The sequence below is a fragment of the Dermacentor andersoni genome, chromosome 4 (assembly GCF_023375885.2).
Source record: "Dermacentor andersoni chromosome 4, qqDerAnde1_hic_scaffold, whole genome shotgun sequence".
Taxonomy (NCBI): domain Eukaryota; kingdom Metazoa; phylum Arthropoda; class Arachnida; order Ixodida; family Ixodidae; genus Dermacentor; species Dermacentor andersoni.
In genome coordinates, this window is record NC_092817.1 from 168,359,206 (window position 1) to 168,385,780 (window position 26,575).

General features: G+C 43.5%; 2 long non-coding RNA genes across 2 annotated transcripts; both read right to left on the minus strand.

The window, feature by feature from the left end:
* Positions 1-1,918: 1,918 nt before the first annotated feature.
* On the minus strand, positions 1,919-25,869 carry LOC140217169 (uncharacterized). The gene is made up of 4 exons (XR_011893684.1): positions 25,815-25,869; positions 5,447-5,497; positions 4,359-4,453; positions 1,919-2,119 (listed from the first exon to the last, which is right to left on the minus strand). It is a non-coding gene; the product is annotated as an uncharacterized lncRNA (long non-coding RNA).
* LOC126526681 (uncharacterized) lies at positions 7,525-9,187 on the minus strand. The gene is made up of 3 exons (XR_008611204.2): positions 9,123-9,187; positions 8,929-8,988; positions 7,525-7,870 (listed from the first exon to the last, which is right to left on the minus strand). It is a non-coding gene; the product is annotated as an uncharacterized lncRNA (long non-coding RNA).
* Positions 25,870-26,575: the final 706 nt, after the last annotated feature.

The following is a 26,575-nucleotide window of genomic DNA, read 5'->3' on the forward strand; positions in this document are numbered from 1 at the left end:
TCACAGCGGTACCCCCAACGATCCAGGCAACCACCTAAGCACCTGAAAGACTTCGTGTTTAAGCAAAACTGATTTTTCCTTCCCTGAGGGGATGATGTAGTGTCCATATATAGCACTCTTTGGAATGAAGGAAGGCAACCCTGGGGTTCAAGGGGGCTGCAGTTTCGTTGAAATAAATGTGTGTGCGTTCCCAACAGAATCGGCCATAATCAGTCTCAATGCTCTAACTACAATATGTTACAAAATTACAAAAAAATCATATCTAAAGTTAACTTGAGTAACCAAGAAAAATAAACAATGCATAAACATGAGAAAATGACAGATAAACAAAAGCAATACACAAAAACAGAAAAGCAAGACACAAGAAGAAAAGCTAAACATACAAAACAAACAGAAGATGAACAACAATAATGCAAGGGAAACACTGGCAAATGAATGCTCCCCACTTATGACAAAAAGGATGCTGTTCCACTCAACGTGAAAGTTTACTTTCACGTTGAGTGGAACAGCATTCTTTTTTTAAATACCGCAGTACGCTAAGTTGGTTGGGATGGCTCAGGGAGGGCGCGGGCGTCAACCTGCTGCAGGTGGGTGGCGGGTGCTGGCGGAACGAAGGATCATTTGCGCCGCATGTCACCCAGCTTCTGCGCAAGGTGCTTGCGCACGTCCTAGAGCCTCTTGCTCTGGGCGTCTTTAGGCACATCGCTGCCCATGTATATGCTGAAGAGAGCTGCAAGTAAAAAGCAAATGGCGAATTCAAAAACACGTTTTAAAAAGATCAGTTGGAATCTGTATATACAGGGAAGGCTTCCCATAAATGCGTAAGGCTGGAGTGCTGAAACACACGTTTGTGTTTATTCAGTGTGAGTGCAAAGCGAATTTAGGTGACATGTTGCCAAAGAATGCAATGCACCTACATGTGAATACAACGAGCATATGTTATAGGGGATGAAAGAGGCAAGCTAGCTTTCTGCTCCATTTGTTTAGGGTACCCGACCTCCCCTAGGAGGCACAGATGCCACCGTCCGCATGGATGAACTGTCCCACAGCCAAGTGTGAGCTATTCGGCAAGAATACACAAGTAGCAGGCAGCAGCAGCAGGCAGCAGCCACGGTCAGCAAGAGAGGTGCAGGGGGGTTTGCAAAGAAAGCTTCACTTAAAAAAAAAATTACGTGGATCGCCCGCCTGCACTGCGGGAATCAACGTAAGCGAAACTTTCTGTGGTGTTTGCTTTGACTGACTATATTAGCAGTGATGTTTACAGCAAATGTTTAATTTCTTCACTGTTTAGTACAATACAAGAGTGGCGAGTTAAGCGTTTCCTTGCGTGCACCACTGTTTGCCTACGCAGTATACAGGCTGTCATTCACTTGCTTCGCGACTGTATCGGTTCTACCAATTCTCTGCCTCCACTCCCTACATCCTCTCTGCCATTATATCGACCACCCCTCCCGACAGTTGCACGTTGGTAGAAAGGTAAGCGCAGCAGCTTCTGCAATGCTTTTGCAAGGGATCACACATAATTACAGCTGTCAAGAGGGTACTGTGATGATGCCCAGGCAGTTCCCGAGGGCACTGTGCACATGCGACAGAATAGGAAGATTCCAACAAGCTCTTGACTGATAAACAGCACGGCTAAACTAAACACACTGAAAGCTATCTTTAGTGACAAAGCATAGCGAACCTAACACATGCAAGGAGCTTGTGGTCCAATACTTCAGCATACTGAACTTGTATGATTTATGAACATTGCAAGGTTTGAAAATCTGAATAAGCGAACTGTGCAGTAGTCCACCACGCCAGTTGCAACAGTAGTTCACTTAAGCAGGAGTAATACTGAATTACAACATTTCACGGCATGTCACTATATAAATTCTAATACACTATGTTGCAAACCTTCTAGTGAGGCCACTTTCTCAGGGGTTAATGCAGGCCTTGGTTCGGTCTCCCCCTTCGAATGCGACTTGTTTGAAAGCGTGCCCGTCACACTGCGGCTCCTGAGTTGCTCGGGCGTCCAAAAAACGTTCGTGGCCATGCGGCAAAATAAAGAATCCGTCGGGGCCCGGAACAGAGTGCCCCATGCCTCCTTCTCGAGCCATTGACTGCTCCCTGCATAGAGCTGTAATATGAAGAATTACATTAGGCATTATATTTCTACAAGTGCAATGAACACAATCTAGTATACACTGACAAAGCATGTGTTGCATATGCCTGTGTCGGTGGACATTACATCCTACGTACTTGAGTTTTAGCAATTCACATTTCTGCATTTTCTTAAGTGTGAGCCTACCAGTGAAACAGCACAAACAATAAATTGTAAAAAAAGTTCCCTGGATGACTTTAAGGCCAAGTGCAAAGAAATTTCGACTACAGAAGAAGCATAGATTAATAAAGCCTAGCCAGGCAAAATTTGACATTTGAAATACAAGTGGAAAGAAAAGCTAAAAAAAATATGCTTGATCCCTCTTTATTAAGAATTGGTTAAGCATGAAGTGAAACGTGTCTTCACAGAACCTGTTGCCTGTTTATTGTATGTGAAGAATTAAGCTGCAAGTTGCCATCAATGGCACCCCACCACTGCACAGAGATCCATGCTAGCGAAAGTTGCGGAATGACTCGCGAGCCAAAGACACTGCACTGCATGCCCCAGAGCAATGCGCAGATCGCCAAAAACATAGGTGTTTGCAAAACCATACAAGCAAAACTGAACAGGTTTTTAGTAAATCACTTCGTGAACTCACACTTACCGCAACGAAAGGCACACGATTTGCAGGTCGGTGGCCGTGTTGCAGGTTTGCTTGGCGTGCGGTGTCATGTTGGCGAGTGACGTTCAGCTGTTGAGTCGCTTTGGCAAAAGTAGGAGCATTTTGGTCCAGCTCCGTAGTGTTTTGGGCAGTTGCAATGCGCTTAGCTTCAGGAATGTGAGTAGCAGAGTTTGCAGCATGCGCCACAAACCCGTTCTGCTTCACGCTGGCATGTCTCTCGCCGGACCAAAGCGAGATTTGCTCGTTGACGTAGTTGCCTTTCTGCGCGGCTTCGTGCAGCAGTTTTCTTAGTTGGTGCCATCGGAAGTGAAGCACTAGGTGGTGTGTAAGCACTGCTGATGCATGTTGAAGCTGCACTCCGTAGGCGAGGCGTCACAGTCTAATCCGGTGTGAAAGACTAACATGTGAGGAAAGTGTTTAAGAAACGAAAGTGCTTTATGCCGGAGTCCACCGTCAACTTCCTGTAACGGATGTGAAATCGGCGGGAAAACGTAAAATATGCTCTTTCTTGACAAAGAACGCTCCGCCATCTAGGGGCAGTGAAGTGGAGTACTGTATTGTGACACGAGCACTGACAGTAAGAACTTCAGTAGACTCAGCGCAGTGGAGGCTTCAACGCAGTGTAGCCTGTAGTAGGCGGTGCAGGCCTTCTGCTGAGTTGACGACACAGTTTCTGCATATGGTTTGTCTTTCCTATCCCAATAGCCTGTGATGCTTCGTTGGCTATAAAGTGCAGCTTCAACATGCCTCATCAGTGCTTACACACCACCTAATGCTTCACTTATGACGGCACCAACTAAGAAAACTGCTGTGCTAAGCAGCGCAGAAAGGCAACAACATCAACGGGTTAATCTCGCTTTGGTCCAACAAGAGACATGCCAGCACGAAGCAGAACACCTTCGCACATTGGCAGTGCACGCTGCCAATTGCATTCCTGAAGCTATGCACATCGCAACTCAACTGGCTGTCCAAGACACTACGGAGCGGGACAAAATGCTCGTAACTTCACCGAAGCGGCTCGGCAGCTGGACGCTAACAGGACACCGCGTGCCAAGCAAACCTGCGACACGGTCGCTGACCTGCAAATTGTGCGCCTTTCACTGCAGCAAACTGCGAGTTCACGAAGCAAACGCGCAACAACTTCTGTCAAGGCATGTTTAGCTTTCGTGTTCTACAAATTTCTATGAAGGAGGGATCAACCATATCTTTTTTATACTAAAACTCAAGATGGCGCCATTACCACTTGCCTGGCATGACCCCCCCCCCCCCCCCCGAGATTAGGCAGCACCTGCGATGTAAAATATCTCGAAAGGACCTGTGCAAGGACTTATATCATGGCCATCAACCCTACCTGGGTGCATACATCATCTGCTTAGGTGCTGTTTAGAGGCTGCCAATATAAAAAATCACCAGCCCTGTTGTTTTGCCAAGTGAGCAGATGCAAGATATGATTGCAGTGTAATGCTTTCAAAGATCTAAGCGTACCTATAAATACTAGGCTGCATGGCCTAGTACGAAAATACAGGTTTTCATGGATCATAACTGCTCTTTCAATGAAGAAAAAAAGCAGCCCCCAGGGCATAATGAAATTACCTTTCCATCGTCCCTTTCACTGCCAATCACAGTCTGTAAGGCCTCTGAATGACCATCGAGGAGTGCTTCCTCCAACTCCTGTGAGGTCCAGGGTTCTAGTATATAACAAGCATTTAATAGGGATAAGAATTAGACACAGACGACAGTAAAGGACAGGCAGTAACCAAACAGTCACACTGGCAGAAATTTTAAAAGAAATTACTACAGTTTTGACAAAATTATAAATCCTCACAACGATAGCTCTCGAAGTAATAAATGCAGTGAAAGTGTGCAATCCTCAGTCTTATGCTGAAGCAATTCTTGGTGCAGTTCTCAACATGCTGTTGATTTTGTGCTGTGCACTCATTGGTGTTGCTTTGCTCAAGACTTTCACCTGCACTGCCTATATGTAAAACCTTGCAGTGTTGCATCAGTTTGAGAGCACACTGCAGTAAAGCTAAATGTTGTCGCGATGTATAACAGCTGTAACAGACTACTAGAGCTCAGGTACTATGTTCATAATTTTGCAATAATTCTAGCTGTGGACAATGATTTTTACTAGCTGCAAAGTACTGCTGATGTGTGGCAATTCATTCTACAGCACTACTTTAACAAAACAACTAATAACCAGGCTGCTTTCTAATGGCTCATTATGGAATAGATGCTAACTCTCTATGGTGCTCTGCTACACAAAAGGCACCTGTAAAATATAGTGCACATGTGTGCAAAAAAAAAATTCAAATAAAGAATGCATGCATGATGAATAAATGATGGCTTTGACACATTACAAGGCACCCTGTATACACAGAATGTACTGCAAGCTATCATGTGTCGGGGAATAAACTTAAATTATCCATGTATATGACATGAAAGGTGGCCTGCAATTAGTGCTTCTGAGAAAACTTGTTGGGAGGAACCAATATCGCCATCCCAACGCAGTGAATTTGTGCACTTCGTGTGACGGAAATGGCACCTAAGAGACGCATTATGACATTTGGTTAAAATGCCACAATATTTATGATCACAGAATATCACGAGTACCGTGACAAAAATACTTGCATGAAAATATATATGTATCAAAAGAGCATGTTTAAGAAAAAGTTTCCTACCGAGCTCATCTGGCACCACTTGCTCAATGCTGTTTTGTGCATCTTGAGAAACTGGAAAAAAAATTCAGGTTTTTTGCCAAATTATAATTGATTAGTTCTCTTTAAATAACGGCTAGCACACATTTCCACTAATTATCCAAGCAATGCATCAGCTAAGTTGTAACAAATGTTATGAGCCTCACTTGTCCAAGGATTTTCTTTAATGCACAGTGCACCAGAAATGCGTGGCAGTCATTTTGTCATTTTTGGGTGAATGCTATGCTACTAGAGGCACCAGCTTCCAAAAAAAAATTTTTTTGTGGCTGCAGTTTACAAAAGTGTATTGCAAATCTGGTTGCTTGGGGTCTTAGAGATTGTAGTGCGGAATTAGACGGCTGTATTGACAACCGCCACCTTTTTCAATGCCAAAATCATTGTGTATTTCGATGTTTCCTCAGCTCAAATAAACAATTAGGCGTGAAAAGCTGGTGGCCTCACCATCTCTGGTGGTCTCACCAGCTTGATAGTGGCTCCAACATGCTTTGCCACTGGCACTTCTCTGGTTTCCTGTCCTCACAGTGCCAGAAATAATGTGTAGTATGCAACCTCTATTCCAAGAAACCTCAAGCTTCAAATAGACAGTTTCTGCAGGAATGTTTATCTACAACTTAAGAATATTGACAGACAACAGAAAATACCAAGTGAACTGATGATACAGTAAAACCTTGTTAAACCATACCCGCTTAAACAGTTTCATATTAAAAGCAGCAAAGTCAAATCGCCGACTCAGCAGCCATTGAACATAATGCATTTGGTATCCGCATAAACCGTACCAGCTTATTGCGTACGTATCCGTTTGCACGTAGTGCTCACACTTTTCGTGGCGCAATCACAGCAGTGCATCATTCCCACTGGGCGACCTGGCAGAACAAGCCTCAGAGAGATCAGAATGGCCTCCAATGTGCCCTATCCATTTGCATGTGAAGCTACATCAACATCAATTCGGGGTTGTGCCAGAGAGCATTCTGGCTGTGGTTGCGGCATCATGCAAGCTAGGACTCGCGTCATGCCACAGCTCGAATGAAAACACCAAGGTGCTCAGCATAGAAAAAAAAAGTGTACATTGTTCTACTATTGAACGTGGCATGAAGTCGGTGCTGGCACGCAACGGGGATCTACCCTTGACTACGGTGTGTGGCATTTGGGATGCGAAGAAGTTGCTCAGCAACAGCAACTGCGACAGAAAAAAGATGTCGGCTACGGGGTTCTGACTTTTTGCCATTGTTGCCTCTGGTGTTGCCAAAGTGCCTCTTAACGACAGTGATGAGGACGACACGGAAAGCAACAGCACGGGCGATTCAGGAACGACAGTTGGTAGAAGCTATGCTTCACATCAACCTCATGAACGCAATGGTCGCAACAAGAACAGCACCCTGCAATGAAAAAGGCGCCCTGTGACTTCTACAGTGCTACCTCGCACAAACGTTTGTGCCCTGTGCACAAACGCACAGGGCGCTTGAAGGCCATTTTTATCTCTGAGGCTTGTTGTTCTGCCGGGCCGCCCGATGGAGACAACGTACCACCATGTTTGTGCAAAGAAAAGTGGAAACACTACGTGTTAACCGATACGTATGCAATACGCTGGTACGGTTTATGCGGATACAAAACACATTATGCTCAATGGCCGCTGAGCCAGGGATTTGACTTTACTACTTTTAAAACGAAACTAATGTTTAAGGGGGTACGGTTTAACAAGGTTTTACTGTATTGCAATATAGAAAGCTATTCATAAAGGTCAGGCATACAAAAATCGAGAAATAGTGATGGTTTCCTGAAAAAAAGAAGGTTGGCTTAGAAATAATCAAGGCACTTTTGGATAAGGTTGTGTTTATCTGAAAGCTTTCTACACAGATGCGTGTGAGCAAGTGCTCGTGAAAAGTGCTACAGTATGTAGATGAGTATTGGTGAAAGCGGCTAGATAAGCATTAGCGAGAGCACACATAAAATATTGGTTAGCAGTATCAAGTGTCTCACAATCCATTCATGACGACTAAGCAATGGTGTCACAGAAATATTTACAAGCTGGTCTGACATAAATCCTATGGGGCTTTTAAAGGCTGCAGCTGCAGTACTGGGTGCTGAAGATAATGAACATGCAATCTTATCGCAAGGAAGTTCTGCAAAATTCGTGAACTATAGGAAGCTTCATGAAAGTGAAAAAAATGTCATGCACTCAACAGTAGCATGAAGCTACAGAGAAATTTGTAGCCTTGTGCTGCGTAAGGTGGAGGACAATTTTTTACTTTCAAGGAATATTAAGACTGAACAACAGTCATATATGAGGATGGCAAACATGAAAAAACTGGCCCTGTACATGAAGTACTATCTTACCCGAGGGCTGGGAAGCTTCCGCGTCACCAGCACCAGATGGCCTGTCGCTAGGTTCTGCAATGATAACACACCAGTAAGTGTTTGTACATTAAATTCATATATTTCAAAGTAAACATGTCAGTGCAGCACCTTGCAATGATATGGCTGATTAACTTGTTCTGGACTTGAAACAAGTAACCCTCTCTAAGGCAATGAGAGAGATTGCTCTGAACAGCATTCACAACATTCTTGCCCAGCCTTGTCCCATACTGGAGCCAAGTGCCCATGGTATGTTTATGTCATGAGCTCCACTACCTTTTTCTTTTCTTCGTTCTGCACGGAATATTTTCAGATTTGCTTGGCTGTATTTCAAATGAAACCCACGGTGTCCTGCCAACTTGTGCACTGCGGACGAACCCTATTAAACAAGAGCTGTGCTGTCTCTGCTAATTTGGTGTATCGCGTAATTTTGCTTGAATTTTCAGCTGTTTCAGCCTATGTACTATTTTCCAGACACAACCATAACGAGACCACATTTGTTTACAATGTCTAAACCTGGTGCCCCTTGCGAGCCATTTACCAACAGGAAAATTTGTTTATCGGTAATGTGGTACTTCTGGCCCGAGGTGGCACGACGCTTTATCCGACAACCCCTGGCACAAGCACACAGTTGAGCATTTAACATGACTTTCTTTCGATGGATTGATTCATGGGGTTCAACGTCCCAAAGCAACACTGCGGCTGTGAGAGATGCCATAGTGGAGGACTCTGGAATAATTTGGCCGCACCTAAATCTAAATAAATGAGTGTGCTCGCGTTTCGCCCCCTTCGAAATGAAGATGCCATGGCCAGGAATCAAACTTGCAAGCACATGCTCAGTAGCACAATGCTATAGCCAATGAGCCACCACCGTGGGTATCGTGTTGAATTTTCAACTGCACACATTCCTTGTACACTGCTGGACACATTGCGGCCCCAATTTACAGTCCTGAAGTACCTTATTACAACTCAATCAATATAAATGCCGATAAACATCTCTGTGCAAGCGGCTCCTGATGGAAGCTCTCTAAAAGCAAATGACCAGTGGTCCATAAAAAGAACTACGCAACAGTGGCACATAGGAAATCTCTTACCAAGCTGCTGTGACCCACATTCCTGGACAGAGGCAGCTGAAGCCGCAGCTGCAGTGGTTCCTGAAGACCATACAAACAATAAGTTATTACAATGTGGGCAATGTATACTAGCACCCATACAGCCATAAAAGTAAGATTTATCTGAGTGTGCTAGCTAATTTAAAACTGCATATGTGCACTAAATGTTTTCTCACCCATGTGGTGCGACAACTTGTCGGCTTCACAATGTGGCCTGCTGCGGGAGTGCAAGCCCAAGTCTGCAATGATAATGTTCCAACAACAATGTTTCTGCTTCCTTCAACATGATATCAAGCACATAGATATGTAAATGTATAACCTAGCAAATGACATGACAAATTAATTGTTTTTTGGTTGTCAAAGGGAAAGCAAGATCCAATTCTGGACATGTTGTAGACCTTAGCGTATAGAACACTACAACATAATTATGGGGCCCCGAGTTCTTAATTATAAAATAGAGAAAGAACAGAAATTGCTTGCTACTACACTGGCCCTGCCACAAAGTACCTTGAGTCCTGTATGGAGAACTTACAGCAGCTAACCGCATATAAATTCTCTAAGATGACTGGTCTGACATGTATTTCAAGTGGCTATATCCCAGACATGAACAGCTGCAATGCACAATTTTAATTTTATGTGAAATGTTTGCAATGTTTAATCCCAGGACTGAACACATGAATCACTTTTTCCAATATATATAACGGTCAAAATTTAACTGTATAGATTAAATGCAGGTGCCTCGTTTTTTTCTGGTGAAGTAAAAAATAAAATTGGTATGATAGTATAGTGAAATGAAGACAACAAAAACTAAACTTGGAAAATGAACCACATATGTAGCTTGCCTTTTGCTTCAACACCAGAGCTCCGTGATTGTGCAGGAGCTTCTGCATCTACTGCCACGTCCAAACACCGGGCATAACTGATCTTGCTCTCTGAAATTATTATTACAACACTATTAGTCTAACTCATGAGGCACGTTATTGAGTATAGGTAAGCTGTACATTTGTAAACATAGAGGCAGAGTGCAGGAAAAACAGGTGACGATACTGGCGTTTCTTTACTATTCACCTCTTTGTACAATAACTTTTATCCAGTAGGTCTTGAACACATGGCCAGATTTACTTATACTGCTTTCATGGGAAACTGATGGCAGTAGAGTCGGTTCAAATTCATTTCAAGTTCAGACTCTCAATCTGCTTGGTTGTTTAGAAACAAATCCAATAACTTGCATGAAAGTTCAAAGTTAGGCTACTACACATAATTCAACATAAGCAATGCCATTGTATGAAGTAGAGTCAGTGCAAAACAAGCACTGGTGATAGAATGACAGAAAGCTGAGCTAGTTGGTAAGGATTCATGATGCAAGGAAGGGGTAAAGCGTGCAGACACGGACACTAGAGAAGTGGACAACCCGAACACTGAATATCAAATGAAGGAAGCACTGAGGTGAAATAAGAAAGAAGACACAAAACTCATCTGCGCATGCCCTGAAGTGGTAGCACCACGCGTCAATCGAGAACACGTGCCGGCCTACAATGTTGGCACGTGTACCCGATTGTACCCGCACGTGCATGAATGTCAGCACGTGTACCCAACTGACACGTGTTGCTACCATTCCAGGGCATGTGCACATGAGTCTTGTCTTTTTTCTTATTTCACCTCGGTGCTTCCTTCAGTTGATAGTTGGAATTCATGCTGTCCGCTTCTCTAGTGTCTGTGTCTGCACGCCTTACCCCTTCTTCACTGGTGATAGGTGCATGAAAACACTGCTGCCCAAGTGATTTTGTCCTGGCTTGATGCCTGCCATTTTGTTTCTCACTTTGCCTATGAGCTGGTGCTACAGAAGATATACAAGCACTATCCTAAATGTACATGCGAGACTTGGAACAAGGGCATAACCAAAGCACAGAAACAACAAGCCCAATTTTCAACATTACTAGTGATGAATTCCAATGATGGAGTGAATGCAACTTCCGCTGCTCTTTTTCGAGCAACACTGTTGCAATGACAAAGTGATGGTACGAGTCACGTCTTCCAATGAAACTGAGAGCAGATATTGCGCTGCAACCACCTTGTAAAGCACTTAAAGTTGCTGCACAAGAACCAGCAGAGTGAACAGCAAGTACACACCGTACTGCCTTCAAGCTTGCTTTTTCAGTCTTTTACTTCCCACTACGCTTGGTGGTGCCGTGTAGTTCTGGCTCTTGTAGTAATGGCAAATGCCCTCAACTCACCATGGCACACGGCATAGTTATTGATGTTTGATAGTGAGCGCTCTGACTCATGAGATGAATTGGACACAGAGAGCAATGCTGAAGCCAACACTTATGAGCTCGAACAAGATTAGCATGTAGAACAGGATGCCTTTTCTGGAAGCAAAGAGCATACGTGGATGACCACACACAGTAGCCTGGATAAATCTCACTATGCTCCAGCAGTGTGGGTTGTGTTCCAAACGTGTATTAGGATTCACTGCTCTACGCCAGAAAGGGGTGCTCACTCGTAGATTAGGTCAGCTGCTTTGAATGCAACAGTGGATTTTCCCATGACAACTATAGGTTTGTTTTATTTGCCTGCATCACTGAACCAGTTCACAGCGGGGCACGGGCAGTTGAGAAATGGCAAAACTCAACTCCAGTGGTGCAGGCACATGTCAACTGAAATTGATGCTGAGGTGCAGACGCGATGCAGGTGTTATGTTTTGCCAGCCTAATGTGCACCACCCACATAAGTTTGAGAGGTTATGAGCCACAGGTATGGTTACCTTCAGAAGCTTAAGCACACCCTACATTCCCTTAGGCACAGCAGACATGCAAAAAAAAGGTTTCAACAGTGTTTACGCTCATGTACTGTGTCATCTTCTGTGCTGCTGCTTCACACCTGCGTGTCTGCACCAAGTCGGCATCATCACTAGGGAAGTAGCAGGAAAATCGTGAACCAGCACTGCACCTTTCCTGTACCTTTGACATGATTCACATGGCATCATCGCTGCGCCACTGAAACAAATGACATGGTGTAGCACCTCGTCAACTGTTTCCTGTGGTGCAGGTGAATCAAACCGACCTTAACCTGGCCATTTGCACACAGGTTAACACAGGTGGTTTCATCATGGAATACCATGGTGTGCTAAGAGAACTACCACTGAAGGCAGTTTTTCTATGCAAATGAGAGCGGAGGTACCTTTACCAGTACAAATGTGAATGCCCACCATTCGCCATAAAGATGTGTAAACCTGCAAAATAGAATTGAAATAAGGTGTACCTCACAGGTACGCCTGTAAGATACACCACTCCTTTACTTGGCAAACAAGGAACCTCATCAAATAAACTCGCGCAAGACAGAAGCGCCGGAAGAACACTGCCAAGAGCAACTAAACAAGCAGAAGTGTAAAATAAAGATTTGTATTGGCGTTTTTTGAATTAGCTCTGGAAGAATTACAGAGAAATATATATATATATATATTTGCAGAACAATCACAGTTCTTTTGGAACCCTCATTTACTGCTGTACCAATTTAAGTGCCGAAACAGACTCGTATTGTTGTTTGGGAAGTTGCTTAACGATGCGTAGTCACCAGTCCCGTGCAACCGCATAGAGCGCAGGACATTGCGGTTCTAGACGTACTGTGCCCACCGCGGAAGGTTAGAAAAACGCCCACATTAGCACAGCAGAGAAGTGGCTACGTCAGGTAGCTCGACTTATAATGGTACAAGTGTCACACAAAACACACAGAATTATTCTCCGCTTCCGGCAGCGTTTTATCTACTTCCTTTTTAAATAAAAAGATGTTGATCCATAAATATTTTCACGAACAACGGTATAATTTGTTAATTTTTGCTTCTCCTTCCTGTTTGGCTGTTGCCTTGGCTCTCTCCTCGCTTAATTACTCAACTGAGGGTCCCGCTGCAGTTGTTTGACTTGGGGACCCTCACCTGTATACTGCTAACAACTATGTATCTTGAATGAACAATAAACTGAAACTGAATCACTTACGCAAACGCCCTGCCTGGCAACATTTTCATTTGCTGCCGCGAGCGGCGCTGTTCACAGCGTCCTCGAGTAAGGTTACAGCTCATGTAAACAAATACAAACACTTTGGTGTATGGATAAACGAAGGTGATAGATATCTGGAGCCAAAAAATGAAAAAGCTCCTTGCGATGCTTGTTTCCAGCTGCCAATATTGCACGAAAAGTGCTATACAATTAGGGAAAAGCCATACGAGGTAACAAGTGACAGTCATATTGCTTTTGGGTTTAACTGTTACTGCAGGGCCTTATGATGGATGCTCTTTCGCATTAATTTATTTTCCACCTTATCTAACCCATATCACGGGTATATGGTTCCAAGTATCTGCCAGCGTCGCGGCGAGCCATTAGTTGAGGAAATAATGAAGCAAAAGGAAAAGTTACACGCAACTGGCATTTTCTCCGGCCACTACTCGTTCCACGAGTGTACACACCAGCTGACTGCGAACCGAATCCCTTTCCTGGTCCCTGGATCAGTCTAAACAAAGAAGGTTGAACTAACGAAGCAACAGCGATGTGCATGTTCGTTGAACATATGGTGACAACTGAACTCATCACGAGTTAATCGCGCGGGCACCGAATTGATGAGAAAACCAGCCTTCACACCCCAGGAGATGCCGATAACTACCGCCATCCAAAAGGAGTGAAAAAATATATGACCATTCCACTCTGTGAAAATGGAATCGCAGCGATAGCAGACGACAGTCAAAGCTATCAAAGAAAAAGCAAAGTGCTTCACCTCCGCTGCAGGTCGGCTCGAAGGTAGTGCAATGCTGGGTCTACCAGCGGCAAAGGTGAAGCAGGCATTAAGCACTCCCTATATGTGGGCCAATCTCGATGGTAGTGCTATGCCGGGCCGACCCATTGCGGAGGTGAAGCAGGCTTTAGGTACTCCCCATACGTGGGCCCATCCCGAAGATTTTGAAGGGTGGTTCAGGTTCCCGAGCCCACAGGGGTATGAGCCACAGAGCTTGGACCCTTCTTGCACATCACCAGGATTCGCCCACATGATGACTTTTCCTGTTGATGGGCACCGAAAAAGCTATGAAATGTTAGTCGTGTACAGCTTTTGCTGTAAAAGGCAGCAAAATGTTGACCGCCGAATAGATTGATTTGTCGGCGCTTTAGGAATGTGTGTGAGGAGTGGTGGCGTGGGCGGTGATTGAGGGGGGTATGCTGCCTAACTTCAAAGGGGGGGGCGGGTGTCCCCCCCGCTGGGTGGAATTTTTATGTAAAACACTATCATAAGAACATGCAAAGGTCACTCACCACTTGTAAAAATCTTCGACGTCAATGCTTTCTGAAGCTCTACATTGAGATGCAGGGTGTCATTTAACTTTTTTTCGAGCTCCTCTATTTTTTTGAGGAAGCTCGATTTCTGAGCCAGTAGCTCCTCTCTCAGAAGAGCATTTTCTTTTTTCGCTTCATCTAGTTGGCCATGCACTGCACAGCCGTCACTGCAACATGTGCAGTTAGGTGTGGCAACTCCTTCAATGTGAGCTGCAAGCTCCGCCTCAACGGTGCTTTGCGTTCCCAGACGAAGCTGCTTTGTTGATGGTGCGGGCTGCAGTATTATTAAAAAAAAAGCAATGATTGTTGCGGCAATACACTAAAAGCGCAAAGCTTATTGCCTTTCACAGAAATACTATATCACATACGTAAAGTAAGCCTTTGAAACTCAACAAGTATAAATTTACAATGATGTCTAAACTTCCACTTGTGACAGTGTGATTCCAGACCACCATTTGGATAGAGAGAGCATTACCAGGCCATAAACACTTCGCAATATTACAATTACAGCTCACGTATTTTTATTAAGATTGAAAGCAGGTAAAATGGCTTTTAGTTGTGCCTGACTAATTTATAATATCAAATTGCGCTTTTCAATTTGAAGATAAATGTTGGAAGACATTTCAAAGCTAGCATTCATACTCTCCCCAGCACATTGGAGCAGCAAGTTCACTAAGGGACTCTGTAAGATATAAGCAAACAAAAGAGCTATGCTAAAATGAAGTTATTGTATATTTGCTTCTACAGTTCTCTCTCAACCATGCTTTTCTATACAGTAAATTGCACATTGCATTAGGTGTGCAATGAAAGTTGGCACATAATGATGGCCAAATGTGTTCGGTGCACGGACCCAATTGGCAGAACTTATGTGCTTTCATCGAGCAGACCAGGCAGTGTGTGTCACAGTGTAGTCCAATACATAAATGCCAAAAAACAAGAAAGTGTTGGGTAATCATACCTTCCCTTTTGTCCTCTTCTTTTCTTTTCCTTCGTTGGAGTACATGGCCTTCCTAGGCCTCTTGCTGAGGAATAATTCCATTTTCTCTGACGTTTCTGCATGGCACCAGAAGGCAGTGGCATATGAGTACAGACATAAAATGATATTGTACAATACATACACAACAGACACAGTATTGGCCCTTTTCACGAAGCAGTTTGCTCTAGAGAAACGAGTTGGCACTTTCGATGGTGTGCCGCACGTTGCCTCAGCGAAAGCACGCAAATAGGAAACCATTACGTCTTCTGACCTGCTTCTGTGCGATCAACTGTCGGAAATGCAACTGGGTGTTGCTCAGCGGCAACATTCAAGTGAAAAGGAACAGCGCCTTCCATAGTCTCTCAACACAAGAAGGTTGAAAGCCAATGAACGGATGCGACTGAAACAACAGTCATACACTTCAGACAAAGAGGCAGTCATAGATAGACTTTTGCCTACTGTAGTTTAGCTCAACAAAGTGCCCATACATTTTTTTATACCATCTCCAGCCATGCCGCCGGATTTTCCACTTCATGAGCCGCATAATGCTTTCGCATCAATAAGTGAATGGGCGCACACTTTAATAAATGCGCACAATAAATGACGGACTACACTGACAGCACACGAATGGTCGAAGGTGAACTTATTTTGACAGTTCACAGGAGTAAGCAAGTCATAGCGATACTACAAGCCATTACAATGTATAGAACGGCTACCTTCCAAGACCTGTGCACAGCAAGAACAAATCTATCACAACTGAGTACAGCCGTAAGCGATCAGGCAGAAAATAAACAATTAGACGGTGAACACCAAGGAAACTTTACTGAGCCAGAGATGTGACAAGCTGCTGCTTAAAAGTATTTGCTAAAAAAATAACGAAGAGCTAAACACAGTGATACTGATTCACTTTGTAAGTGGAAAGTTATGATAGCTTGGAATCCATTTTTAGCCCCACTTTTATTACAAGCACCATATACACTACTCGCATCGCTTGTACAAAGTGTAACGAACCCTGAAATCTCTGAAAACGTGTCCTGTGAATCTTTAGCGAAAGCTTTGCGTGTTGTCCACCCAGTCATCGTCTACGACATCCGCCGAAACAGGTTTACAGAGCCACACCGGTGTCATATGCATCCATTATAAACACAGAAGCAACAGTGGCAAGCAACCGACACACCATCATGTGATGAAACATGGCAGTGCCCACAGGATTGCCGTGAAAAGGGTCAACAGATGACAACTGTTTTTCTTTTTAGTATCTTGCAACACAAATCTAACATTACAATAAGCATGCGCTCTAAGTGTTCGCCATGCATGTTATGTCTGACATTTATCTACTGACAAGCATTGCAATTATCTACAATAGCGAGATTTCCAGTTCATTCAAATTTTAACTGCAAGAACTACCTAAGAGGAAATTAACATGACTAGCATTGTGCATGTGTGTTAGACTCGTGTAATGCCATACCAACTTTAAACAAATGTCTGCCACGTTATGTGAGGTGTTTTGTCCTTAACTAAGCTATTGCTTTTTTTGTTTTCTTTTTATTTATTCTTTTTTTTTCTTTTCACTCAAGTGGGAGAGCCATGAATGCAAACGCATTTCTGCAAATTACAATAGTTGTTTTCAGAGCGCCGCATCAACATTCGCACTTTCAGAGCCCGTGCACTGAGATTTGTACCATATTTCCCTATCAAAAAATAAACAGTTATTATTTGAAATTTGCCCAGTCCTTGAGTTTTTTTTTTTAACACAATTGTATTTTTTGGGTCGCTCAACTGATCTGACTCGTTGGGACAATTATGGAAAAAGATGCCCTAGATGAGTCTTAACTTTCATACGCCGCATGTAAACTTGAAACTCCATTCAAGATGCTTAGTCATGCATGAACACGCAATGGTAGTTCTCTTCAACGACATATCCGCCATTCACCGGTTTATTATGTCAGGTGCTATATATGCAAGCAAAGTTTGGTTGACCAAGTGATGCCAGTGGTTCAAAGAAATCGTCAGTTTAAATGCAGATTTTGAACTTCACAAATAGCTCTCCATATCTGACTGCTCACATTATATTTTTAAGGTTTTGTTTCCCGGGATTGCTTAGCCACTGAATTAAAATTAGGTCTAATTGGCATTTTGAACCCCAATGATGTCTAAATGTAGGAACTTGGATCTGCAGTGATCTCCAATTGCGAGCAATTGGGCCCCGTTGAAAACCCCAATTGGACTCAATGTTTTCTTTTATTTAACTCTTTTGGCAACCCAATATCACTATATGTACCGATACTGTACAGTTTGTGTAGCGGCTTACCTGTCAGGTGGACAATTTGGCTTTATAGTAGCCGCCGGAGATGTAGTCGTCGCCGGTCCACCACACATCGTACAATGTAGTGCAGTCAAAATCGGCGACGCTTGTCGGGCGAAAGTCGCGGATGGAACTAGGCTGAACAACTTCAGTCGTTCCGTCCACTTCATATTGGACGCACACGAGCATTTTGTTTTCTAAGATCGCACCTCTAGCCAGTGAACCAGAGTGATTTGTTGAAGCACGTGCGTAGCAGGGCAATTCCAACAAAACACACCACGCAGGCCACGCGCACAACGTTGAGCTATGGATATGACTTCAGGGGAGCGATCAAATCCGAACCATTACAATCGCACCCCTAGTGGTTATTGATTGTAAAAACGAAACCGAAAACATCAAAAAGCGCAGTGTTCTAAAAGCAGTAATCATACGTACACCACTGCAAGTCATATACCACTTTATATTTTACATTTATGCGCTGGATTTAGTCTCTGCATCGTAGAGGCGGCACAGGCGGAGTGACGCAGTTAGGTAGAATGTTGGGCTAGCTTGAATAAACGGGACACATTACAAAGCGGTGGGAATTATATACTGTGTTCTTGTGCGAGCTTGGCGGCGTCCACCTCGACGCCCCCTCCCCGTTCACTCATCAAGCCACTAGAAAAGTTTTTTTTTCCAGTGAAATAAATTCGAGTGGCTTGGTATGGAATCATGTCACTAAAAGGAAGGCTTGCAAACACAGGCACAAGTAACGAAAAGGGCAAGACAGACACCGCCGTTTGCCCCACCCTTTTCGTCTTGCTCGGCATTTTTTATTATTTTTTTCATGTTTGCATGTCTGTCTTACATTGTCATAAACCTTTTTTCCTTCCTTCGTGCAGCCAGCCCGTCAGCACATCCCCATGAAACGAGGGATGCAGCTGACATCAAACTATAGCTAGGACTAATTCGCTTCGAGGCCTCCAGTAATACTGCATCACTTTTACTCGTGACTTGTATCCCAGCCGTAAATACGTCAACATACCCAAAACTAGATCATTCAGAGTCTGCCGTTCAGCACCTAGCGCAAAAGCTGGTACACAAATATACATATACGTATGCATGCACATATTTGATGTTTGAGAGCGGGGTCACTCGCAGTGCACGGTCATGCAGGGACATGGCGTTTCTTGCAGGAGTTTAGCCTTTATGCGAATGAAGTGAATGAATATTCATTTAAAGAAGGATTAAAAGCAAGCGCGTTTCTATGGCATGTGTAAGAAACTACAGCTGCGAACAAAATTGCAGACCATGTGGTAGGTTTCTTTTAATAATGCATATGACTTCCTAACGTAGTCGATACTTAATTAACACGCCGCGTGCGTGAAATCGAAAGCTACGATAACTTCAAATACAGGGGTCATATCAGGATGTAGTATAACACGCACAACAAGAAGAAAATTTGCTGATGCCTATAACATGCACAGACAGCGAAGGAAGTATACGTAATATTTTGTTCCCATATTCATGCATACATCACGAGATTCATCCTATTTTTTTCGTAGAAAACCAGCAAAATGTTTTCACTGTAAGGAGCGTATAAATGCCGATTGTAGCAAGTATACTTACATCGACAATAAAGCCGACGTTTCTTTGAAGGCTTTCGTTTATCTGCTACACACGAGGGCGCTTGCCTGTGCTTTCCTTTTTTACCTTTATGACAAAAACAAAGTTCACAATACGAGTTCAGAAAGTTAGGTTTAACATGGGACTTCAGGCAATACAATAGCTTAGGGGCACAACCCACCACCCCGTTCCAATGGGGACGCTCATAGTATCCATCCACTTATCCACCCTTCCTCCATGTAGGAAACAATAATACATCCATTTGTGCAGCCATCCTCTTGTGGCAACGAACGACCGTATTCTGACGCACGTTTGGCGGCATATAGTACTGAGCACGTGCTGGTGGTTGTCTCGTGTCTCCTTCCTACGTCCGTTATTTTATTTGGCGCCTTCGTTGTAATCAGGTGTATAGTAGTGTATGAAATGTCTCAAATACCGCCGAAACGTTACCGGCAGTATCTGCAGCCTGGATCGAGCAGCCGAGTCCCAAGGCAAACTTGGAAGTACGTGTAGAAACGAACCACTCTTACCACCGCTACTACTAAGGTACGTATGTATGCAATTCGCTTTATTAGATATGATTCACTGGAGTGTAAACACGAAATTAAGAGCGGTTACTAAGAAGCATATGTATGGGATGTGTTACGAAAAGTACACACCTTCTAGCGACGTCTTTACAGCCGGCATGATTATCGAAAGGATTACGTGTGGTTCACGTGGCATTTTCTGTGTTGCGCCATTGCTGTTATAGTTTGTTTAAATCCCGTTTGCTGGCGTGTGAAACACGCAACAGCACGACCCCGGCACCCGCCGCGGTAGGCAATGGCGTTGCGATGTTGAGCTCAATTAAAATAATAATAAAAGCCCAAGGTGCCCATACCGATCGCCTAAGAGACACGGATGTGAACGCCTTGTAAAACCTACTGTAATTCACCTTGATGCATCCTAATCCACGTTAATCCTCCCTCGTCCAACTTAACCTTACTTCGCATTAACATTCATTAATACATCTTAATCGACCTTAACCCAACATAATAATTGTACATTTACCTTAATTCACCCCCAAATCATTCTTAATACACTCTAATCCACCTTAATCCAATCACTAACCAATCGTTAATCATCTCTTATACATTGCTGGACATGCTTTGGTTTGCTTCTGGCCATCTTTGGGTCACGTGATATATTGTGTACCTCGCAACGCGACCGTGAAACGAGACATCTAAGGCTTTCACCTTAAAATGAAATTGATGTTGGATCCCCACCACGGTGGCTGCATTTCAATGTAAGCCGAACGCAGAAATACTTGTGTACTTAAGTTTAAGTGCACATTACTCCCCCACTGTGGTGTGGCTAACAATGAGATCTTAGGTTTTACATGTAAAACAGCAGGAGTTGTTTCGTTTAAAATTGCCTGTATGCAGAGTCAGTGCGCTGAAGGTGCGAAAAGTAGTCGCCATTAACCACGGCACATCCTGGAGCTGAGGACGTAAGGCATTCCTTTAGATATGCAGGTAATTACTGTTGTTTCCGGAATTGAATATAAACAATAACGATTTCAAAAATCAGACGCAGCCCTCTTCATATTTTATTCGTGGTCCAATACATAACTCTGCTTTGCACAAATTGCCAATGTGTCAACATTCCTCAAAGCGTTATTTCAGCAGCATTTGGGGATAGAACACTTATTGTTTCAAAGGATGTATGTGCGATGGTGTTCCATTTTTTCTTTGCTCCATGTTGTTTCAGAACACGCCAGCAAACCTGAACAGCCTTCCCACAGATTCCACTTGTGGCGATATCACTCAAGACCACAGTGATAATTCAAGGCAGAACAGCTCCAGCCTAGCAGAAATATCTGCTGGTGCAAATGCGAGTGCTATTGCTAGTTCTGTAGAAGAGGAAATTAGCCAAGCTGCAAGTGAAAGAGATGTTCATTGTGATGAAGATGCAAGAAGCTTCAGCGGTAGTGAACTGAATTTTGCTTCGCAGTTGAGCTCGGATAGTGATCCTCAAGAAACAGATGAAACGGACAGCAATGATGAAGAAAGTGCACAGATGCATGATGACGAAGGAACTGGGACTGAAGCTGCAGGAGATGACGATTTCATGAAGTATTTTGCGAAACTCACACCGGAAACCCTACCTCATCAGGCAACAACAAAAGCAAAAGCTTTCCTGCTTGTGCTCACATATATTGTCACTGCAGGACTGACATGGGCACAAGTTCAAGGACTTTTAACTCTGATCAATGCCCTGTTTGGGGAGAAAGTTGTGCTATGCACTACCTACTCCCTCAGAAAGTTGTGGAAAAGCAAAAAAGAAGCGTTGAGGGTACACTTATATTGTCAAGCCTGCCATAAATACCTCGGACTGTCTTGCGATGCCAAAAACAAGTCCAGTGTAACCTGTGCTTCCTGTGGTGCTGAAAAGAGGCTTCAAGAGTTAATGAGTTCTGGGAGTTTCTTTTTAATGTTTAACTTGAAGCAGCAGTTGCTGGAACTCTTGAAACAAGTTGGCAGAACGCTCCACACTAACTTACAGAAGCTGTCATCAGGACCTCTAGTGCCAGGCGTATTTTCTGACATCACCGATGGAAGTCTGTACCGTAGTGTACGAAAGCAGATAAACATGGCATGGAGTGACATCACATTGACCTTTAACAGTGATGGGGCACCTGTGCTTGATACCAGCAAGAGCACAATTTGGCCAATTCAAGTAATCTTAAATGAGCTGCCAGTTTTGATGCGGTGGCAAAATGTGCTCGTCTCAGGGCTGTGGTTCTCAAGGACTCACCCACCGATGCATCTCTTCATGACACAATTTGTTGAAGAAGTCTCCAATGTTGGAACTCTAGTGTGGTCTCATGCTGGTAGGACCATTAGATCAGCAGTGCATGCAGTTGTTTGTTGTGTGGACTCTCCGGCCAGGGCAGCTATCTTGAACAGCAAGCAGTTCAATGGATACTTTGGGTGCAGCTGGTGCTTGCAGCAAGGTGAAGTTATTGATGGTAAGTGTGGTTGACTCTTACCTTAGTAGGATCTTGATGAGGGCTAGTTGGTTCATATTTAGAACTGAGGTTAAACAGCGCGAATAAAACAAGGACACGAGGAAACAGATACCACAAACAAGCGCTGACTGCCAACTGGAATTTTATTTGAAATTCTCCAGCCATTTTATGCCATTTTTCAGCATAGACATGCATACAGCAGTCACAAAAAGATCTGCAAATCAGCAGCATCATAATATTTTATCAAAAGAAGCTATTTCTTTTCCTGACAATGCAAGAGAGGGAACGCTTACACATTTATCTTCTTCCTTTCTAATGTAGTAAGCCTCTATTATTTCCCTTTTCCTCTTACCTTTTTCTTTTCCTAAGAATTTTGTTTTTTCAAATATGTGAGTGCAGTTGGCAGTCGGCGCTTGTCTGCGGTATTTGTTTCCTCGTGTCCTTGTTTTGTTCACGCTGTTTAACCTCAGTTCTAGACTTTTACCTGTTTTCTAAGATTATAACAAATGTATTAGCTTTGTTTTCAAGACAGGGGTAAAACTGTTTTGTGCGTTTTATCACAATCTTGATATCCCTGCACTGAAAACTGCACTAACGATGCTACATTTAAAATCGAGAAGATGGTGCACATTTAGTAATATGGTAGCACATTTAAGCAACAAGTGCAGGCATTGTATGGATGAAAAGCTCCAGAAAAAGTTACGAAGCTGAATTGGAAACTGTCATGTCTTTCTTTCTGTAACTCTAGAGTGGAGAGAAATAGTAACATTCTGGTTCAATTCTAGCTTGAGTGAAAAATAACATTTGATCTTGGTTTCTGGTTTTCGGTTGCATTGTAAAATCATGTGCTACTGTGATAAGATGGATATGGTGTGCAACTCCACACAGTCTTTGCAGAGACTAACCCATGTTCATTGTGTCAGGAATAGTGAACATTAAAAAATCATCGCAGTACAAAAAATTTTAGTTAATGAAAAAAAATTAAATTATAGGCTTTTACGTGCCCAAACCACTTTCTGATTATGAGGCACACCGTAGTGGAGGACTCCGGAAATTTCGACCACCTGGAGTTCTTTAACATGCTCCTAAATCTAAGTACATGGGTGTTTTCGCATTTCGCCCCCATCGGAATGCGGCCGCCATGGCCGGGATTGTATCCCGCGACCTCGTGCTCAGCAGCCCAACACCATAGCCACTGAGCAACCATGGCGGGTTTTAGTTAATGAGCAGTCTTTAAAAATGTTAACATGTCAGCCCATTGCAAATGCACGAACAGGCTGGGAAAAGCTAGTTTAAACTCATTTATCAGATGAAACACGAGTTATTGGTGATTGGTATTGCACATACTGAAATTTACTTTCAAAGGTGAAACATTTAGTTTTAGATGTTGCTACTGCAGGTTTATAATTAGCCTACTGAGTCAACATGGTTCAGTTCTTAAGGTTTACATACCGATAGACCTGCTCAAGTGTGCTGTAGTTAAGTGCGCAATAATATGTCTACCTATTTGTCATGTACATGATCTAGCAAGCTTTCACACAAAAATCATTCCGATGCATAAAAAAAATTGCCTTTGCAGGTACACTGAAGTACTCATTTTGCAGCGACGTGCCTGGAAGGACACACAGTGGGGTGTTGAAAGCAATGGTGGAAGCAGTGCAGAAGAAGGAACCAGTGTTCGGCATAAAAGGTCCATCCACTCTGATCATGCTGCGAGGCTTTGATCTCGTCTGGGGCCTGCCTCCTGACAACATGCACTGCGTCTTGGAAGGTGTGACCAAACAGGTTACTGAAATGTGGCTGTCAGCTACAGGTTCCACGTGGTATATTGGGAGGCACATGAAGCTAATTGATTCGAGGTTGCTCTTGATAAAGCCACCAATAATCTTTTCAAGATCAGGACGGCCTTTGTCAGATCGTGCTTTTTGGAAGGCTGCAGAGTGGCGCTCTTGGCTTCTTTTCTACAGCCTTCCATGTGTCTCTGACATATTGCCCCGACCTTATCTGACACATTTCGCACTTCTTGCAAAGGCTGTGTTTCTTTTATTGAAGGATGTTATCCTAGAAGATGAAATTTGTGCTGCTGAGAGGTTCCTCTTAGCATTTGTTCAGCAGATGGCCAAGTTGTATGGGCAGAATGCAATGACTTTTAATGTGCATCAATTATTGCACCTCACAAAGTCGACAGGAATGTTTGGCCCCTTGTGGGCTACATCAACGTTTCCCTTTGAAGATGGAATTGGCAGGGCACTGCAGCTTGTGACAGCAGCTAAATATGTGCCTGCTCAAATGGCTGAACGGTGCATCATGCACCAAACCTTCAGAACAGTTTCAGTGCATATGGACCTTCAACCAAGTCTTTTGTCTGCCAAAAAAGAGCTTGAACATAGTTATAAGCGATGTTCTCAGACATGTGTTCTTGGGCAGGCACAGCCAGTTGTTTATATGCCAGATATCCTAAAGGGGCTTTTTGTTTCGAGATTTGGTAATGTACCACAAGTGTCCAAGTATTTCAGAGCCCAGGTAGGCACCATGATTATTCACAGTTCTGAGTATTGTGTGCCTAGCAAAACTTGCTCTTGCTATGTTAAAATGTCTGATGGAATGTACTGCTTAGTTGTAGGGATTTATGCAAAAGTAGGCGTTATGTACTTTCATTGTCAGCAGCTGCTCACCACACCATGTGCATTTGATGTTCTGCACATATTAGAGTGCCAGCTTCCACCTACTTCTGTGAATAATTTCTTGTATTGTTGTGATGAAGTGTCCTTGCAATGTGTCTTTCTTAGTGTGAGTAATAAGTCATACTTGTGCGAGTTGCCCAATAGGCTTGAAAAAAATTATTAGCCACTAGGCCATGCAGCGGCCAAGTTCACTGGCAAGTCATGCGTATTCTGTAAATGTGCATTTAAGCGTAGGGAGTGACTCGTGAATGAAAGCTCGTGCACCTTATTTTTACGAGTGATTTGACATTACTACTTTTAAAACGAAACTAATGTTTAAGGGGGTACGGTTTAACAAGGTTTTACTGTATTGCAATATAGAAAGCTATTCATAAAGGTCAGGCATACAAAAATCGAGAAATAGTGATGGTTTCCTGAAAAAAAGAAGGTTGGCTTAGAAATAGTCAAGGCACTTCTGGATAAGGGTGTGTTTATCTGAAAGCTTTCTACACAGATGCGTGTGAGCAAGTGCTCGTGAAAAGTGCTACAGTATGTAGATGAGTATTGGCGAAAGCGGCTAGATAAGCATTAGCAAGAGCACACATAAAATATTGGTTAGCAGGATCAAGTGTCTCACAATCCATTCATGACGACTAAGCAATGGTGTCACAGAAATATTTACAAGCTGGTCTGACATAAATCCTATGGGGCTTTTAAAGGCTGCAGCTGCAGTACTGGGTGCTGAAGATAATGAACATGCAATCTTATCGCAAGGAAGTTCTGCAAAATTCGTGAACTATAGGAAGCTTCATGAAAGTGAAAAAAATGTCATGCACTCAACAGTAGCATGAAGCTACAGAGAAATTTGTAGCCTTGTGCTGCGTAAGGTGGAGGACAATTTTTTACTTTCAAGGAATATTAAGACTGAACAACAGTCATATATGAGGATGGCAAACATGAAAAAACTGGCCCTGTACATGAAGTGCTATCTTACCCGAGGGCTGAGAAGCTTCCGCGTCACCAGCACCAGATGGCCTGTCGCTAGGTTCTGCAATGATAACACACCAGTAAGTGTTTGTACATTAAATTCATATATTTCAAAGTAAACATGTCAGTGCAGCACCTTGCAATGATATGGCTGATTAACTTGTCTTTCGGCAACAGCGACGCTGTGCAGAGCTGAGAGGCATCAACAATATTCACCACCGACATAAAACACGCACAACACACTGTCATCGGTGATGTACTGCGCACTACTATCAAAAACAAAGCGTTGACTGTCGCTGGCTTCTCGGGCTGAGATGGCAACACAGCACGGTTTCATTGCCTGCATTGTGGCGACGTAGCGCACAGTTAAATAATTATCGGCACGTCACTGTAGCTGCTTGCAAGGCATCGATGCGCCGAGGGTGACGACGATGCTGAGGAGTGCGTATCGCAGCAGGCGTTTGAGATGGCTGCTCTGTCATCGGGGATGTATCGGAGCCACAACGTCGTAAACACGATCAGCGTCCGAGAATCGCTCGCTCTTCTAGACCCAGTGCAATGGCATTTCTTCATCACAAGCACTGCGCACTCAACAGTTCCAACACCTTCCACGGTTCCAAGTCTCATTTCATAACCGCACACAAGAGCCCTCACCTGCCAAAATGCAATTGCTGCGGTGTCGTTACGATATCCTTCTGCGATCGCTGCTGGCTCCAGCATAAGTAATCCGCAAGCACCTTGGTGCGCACAAAACACTCAAATACTGCG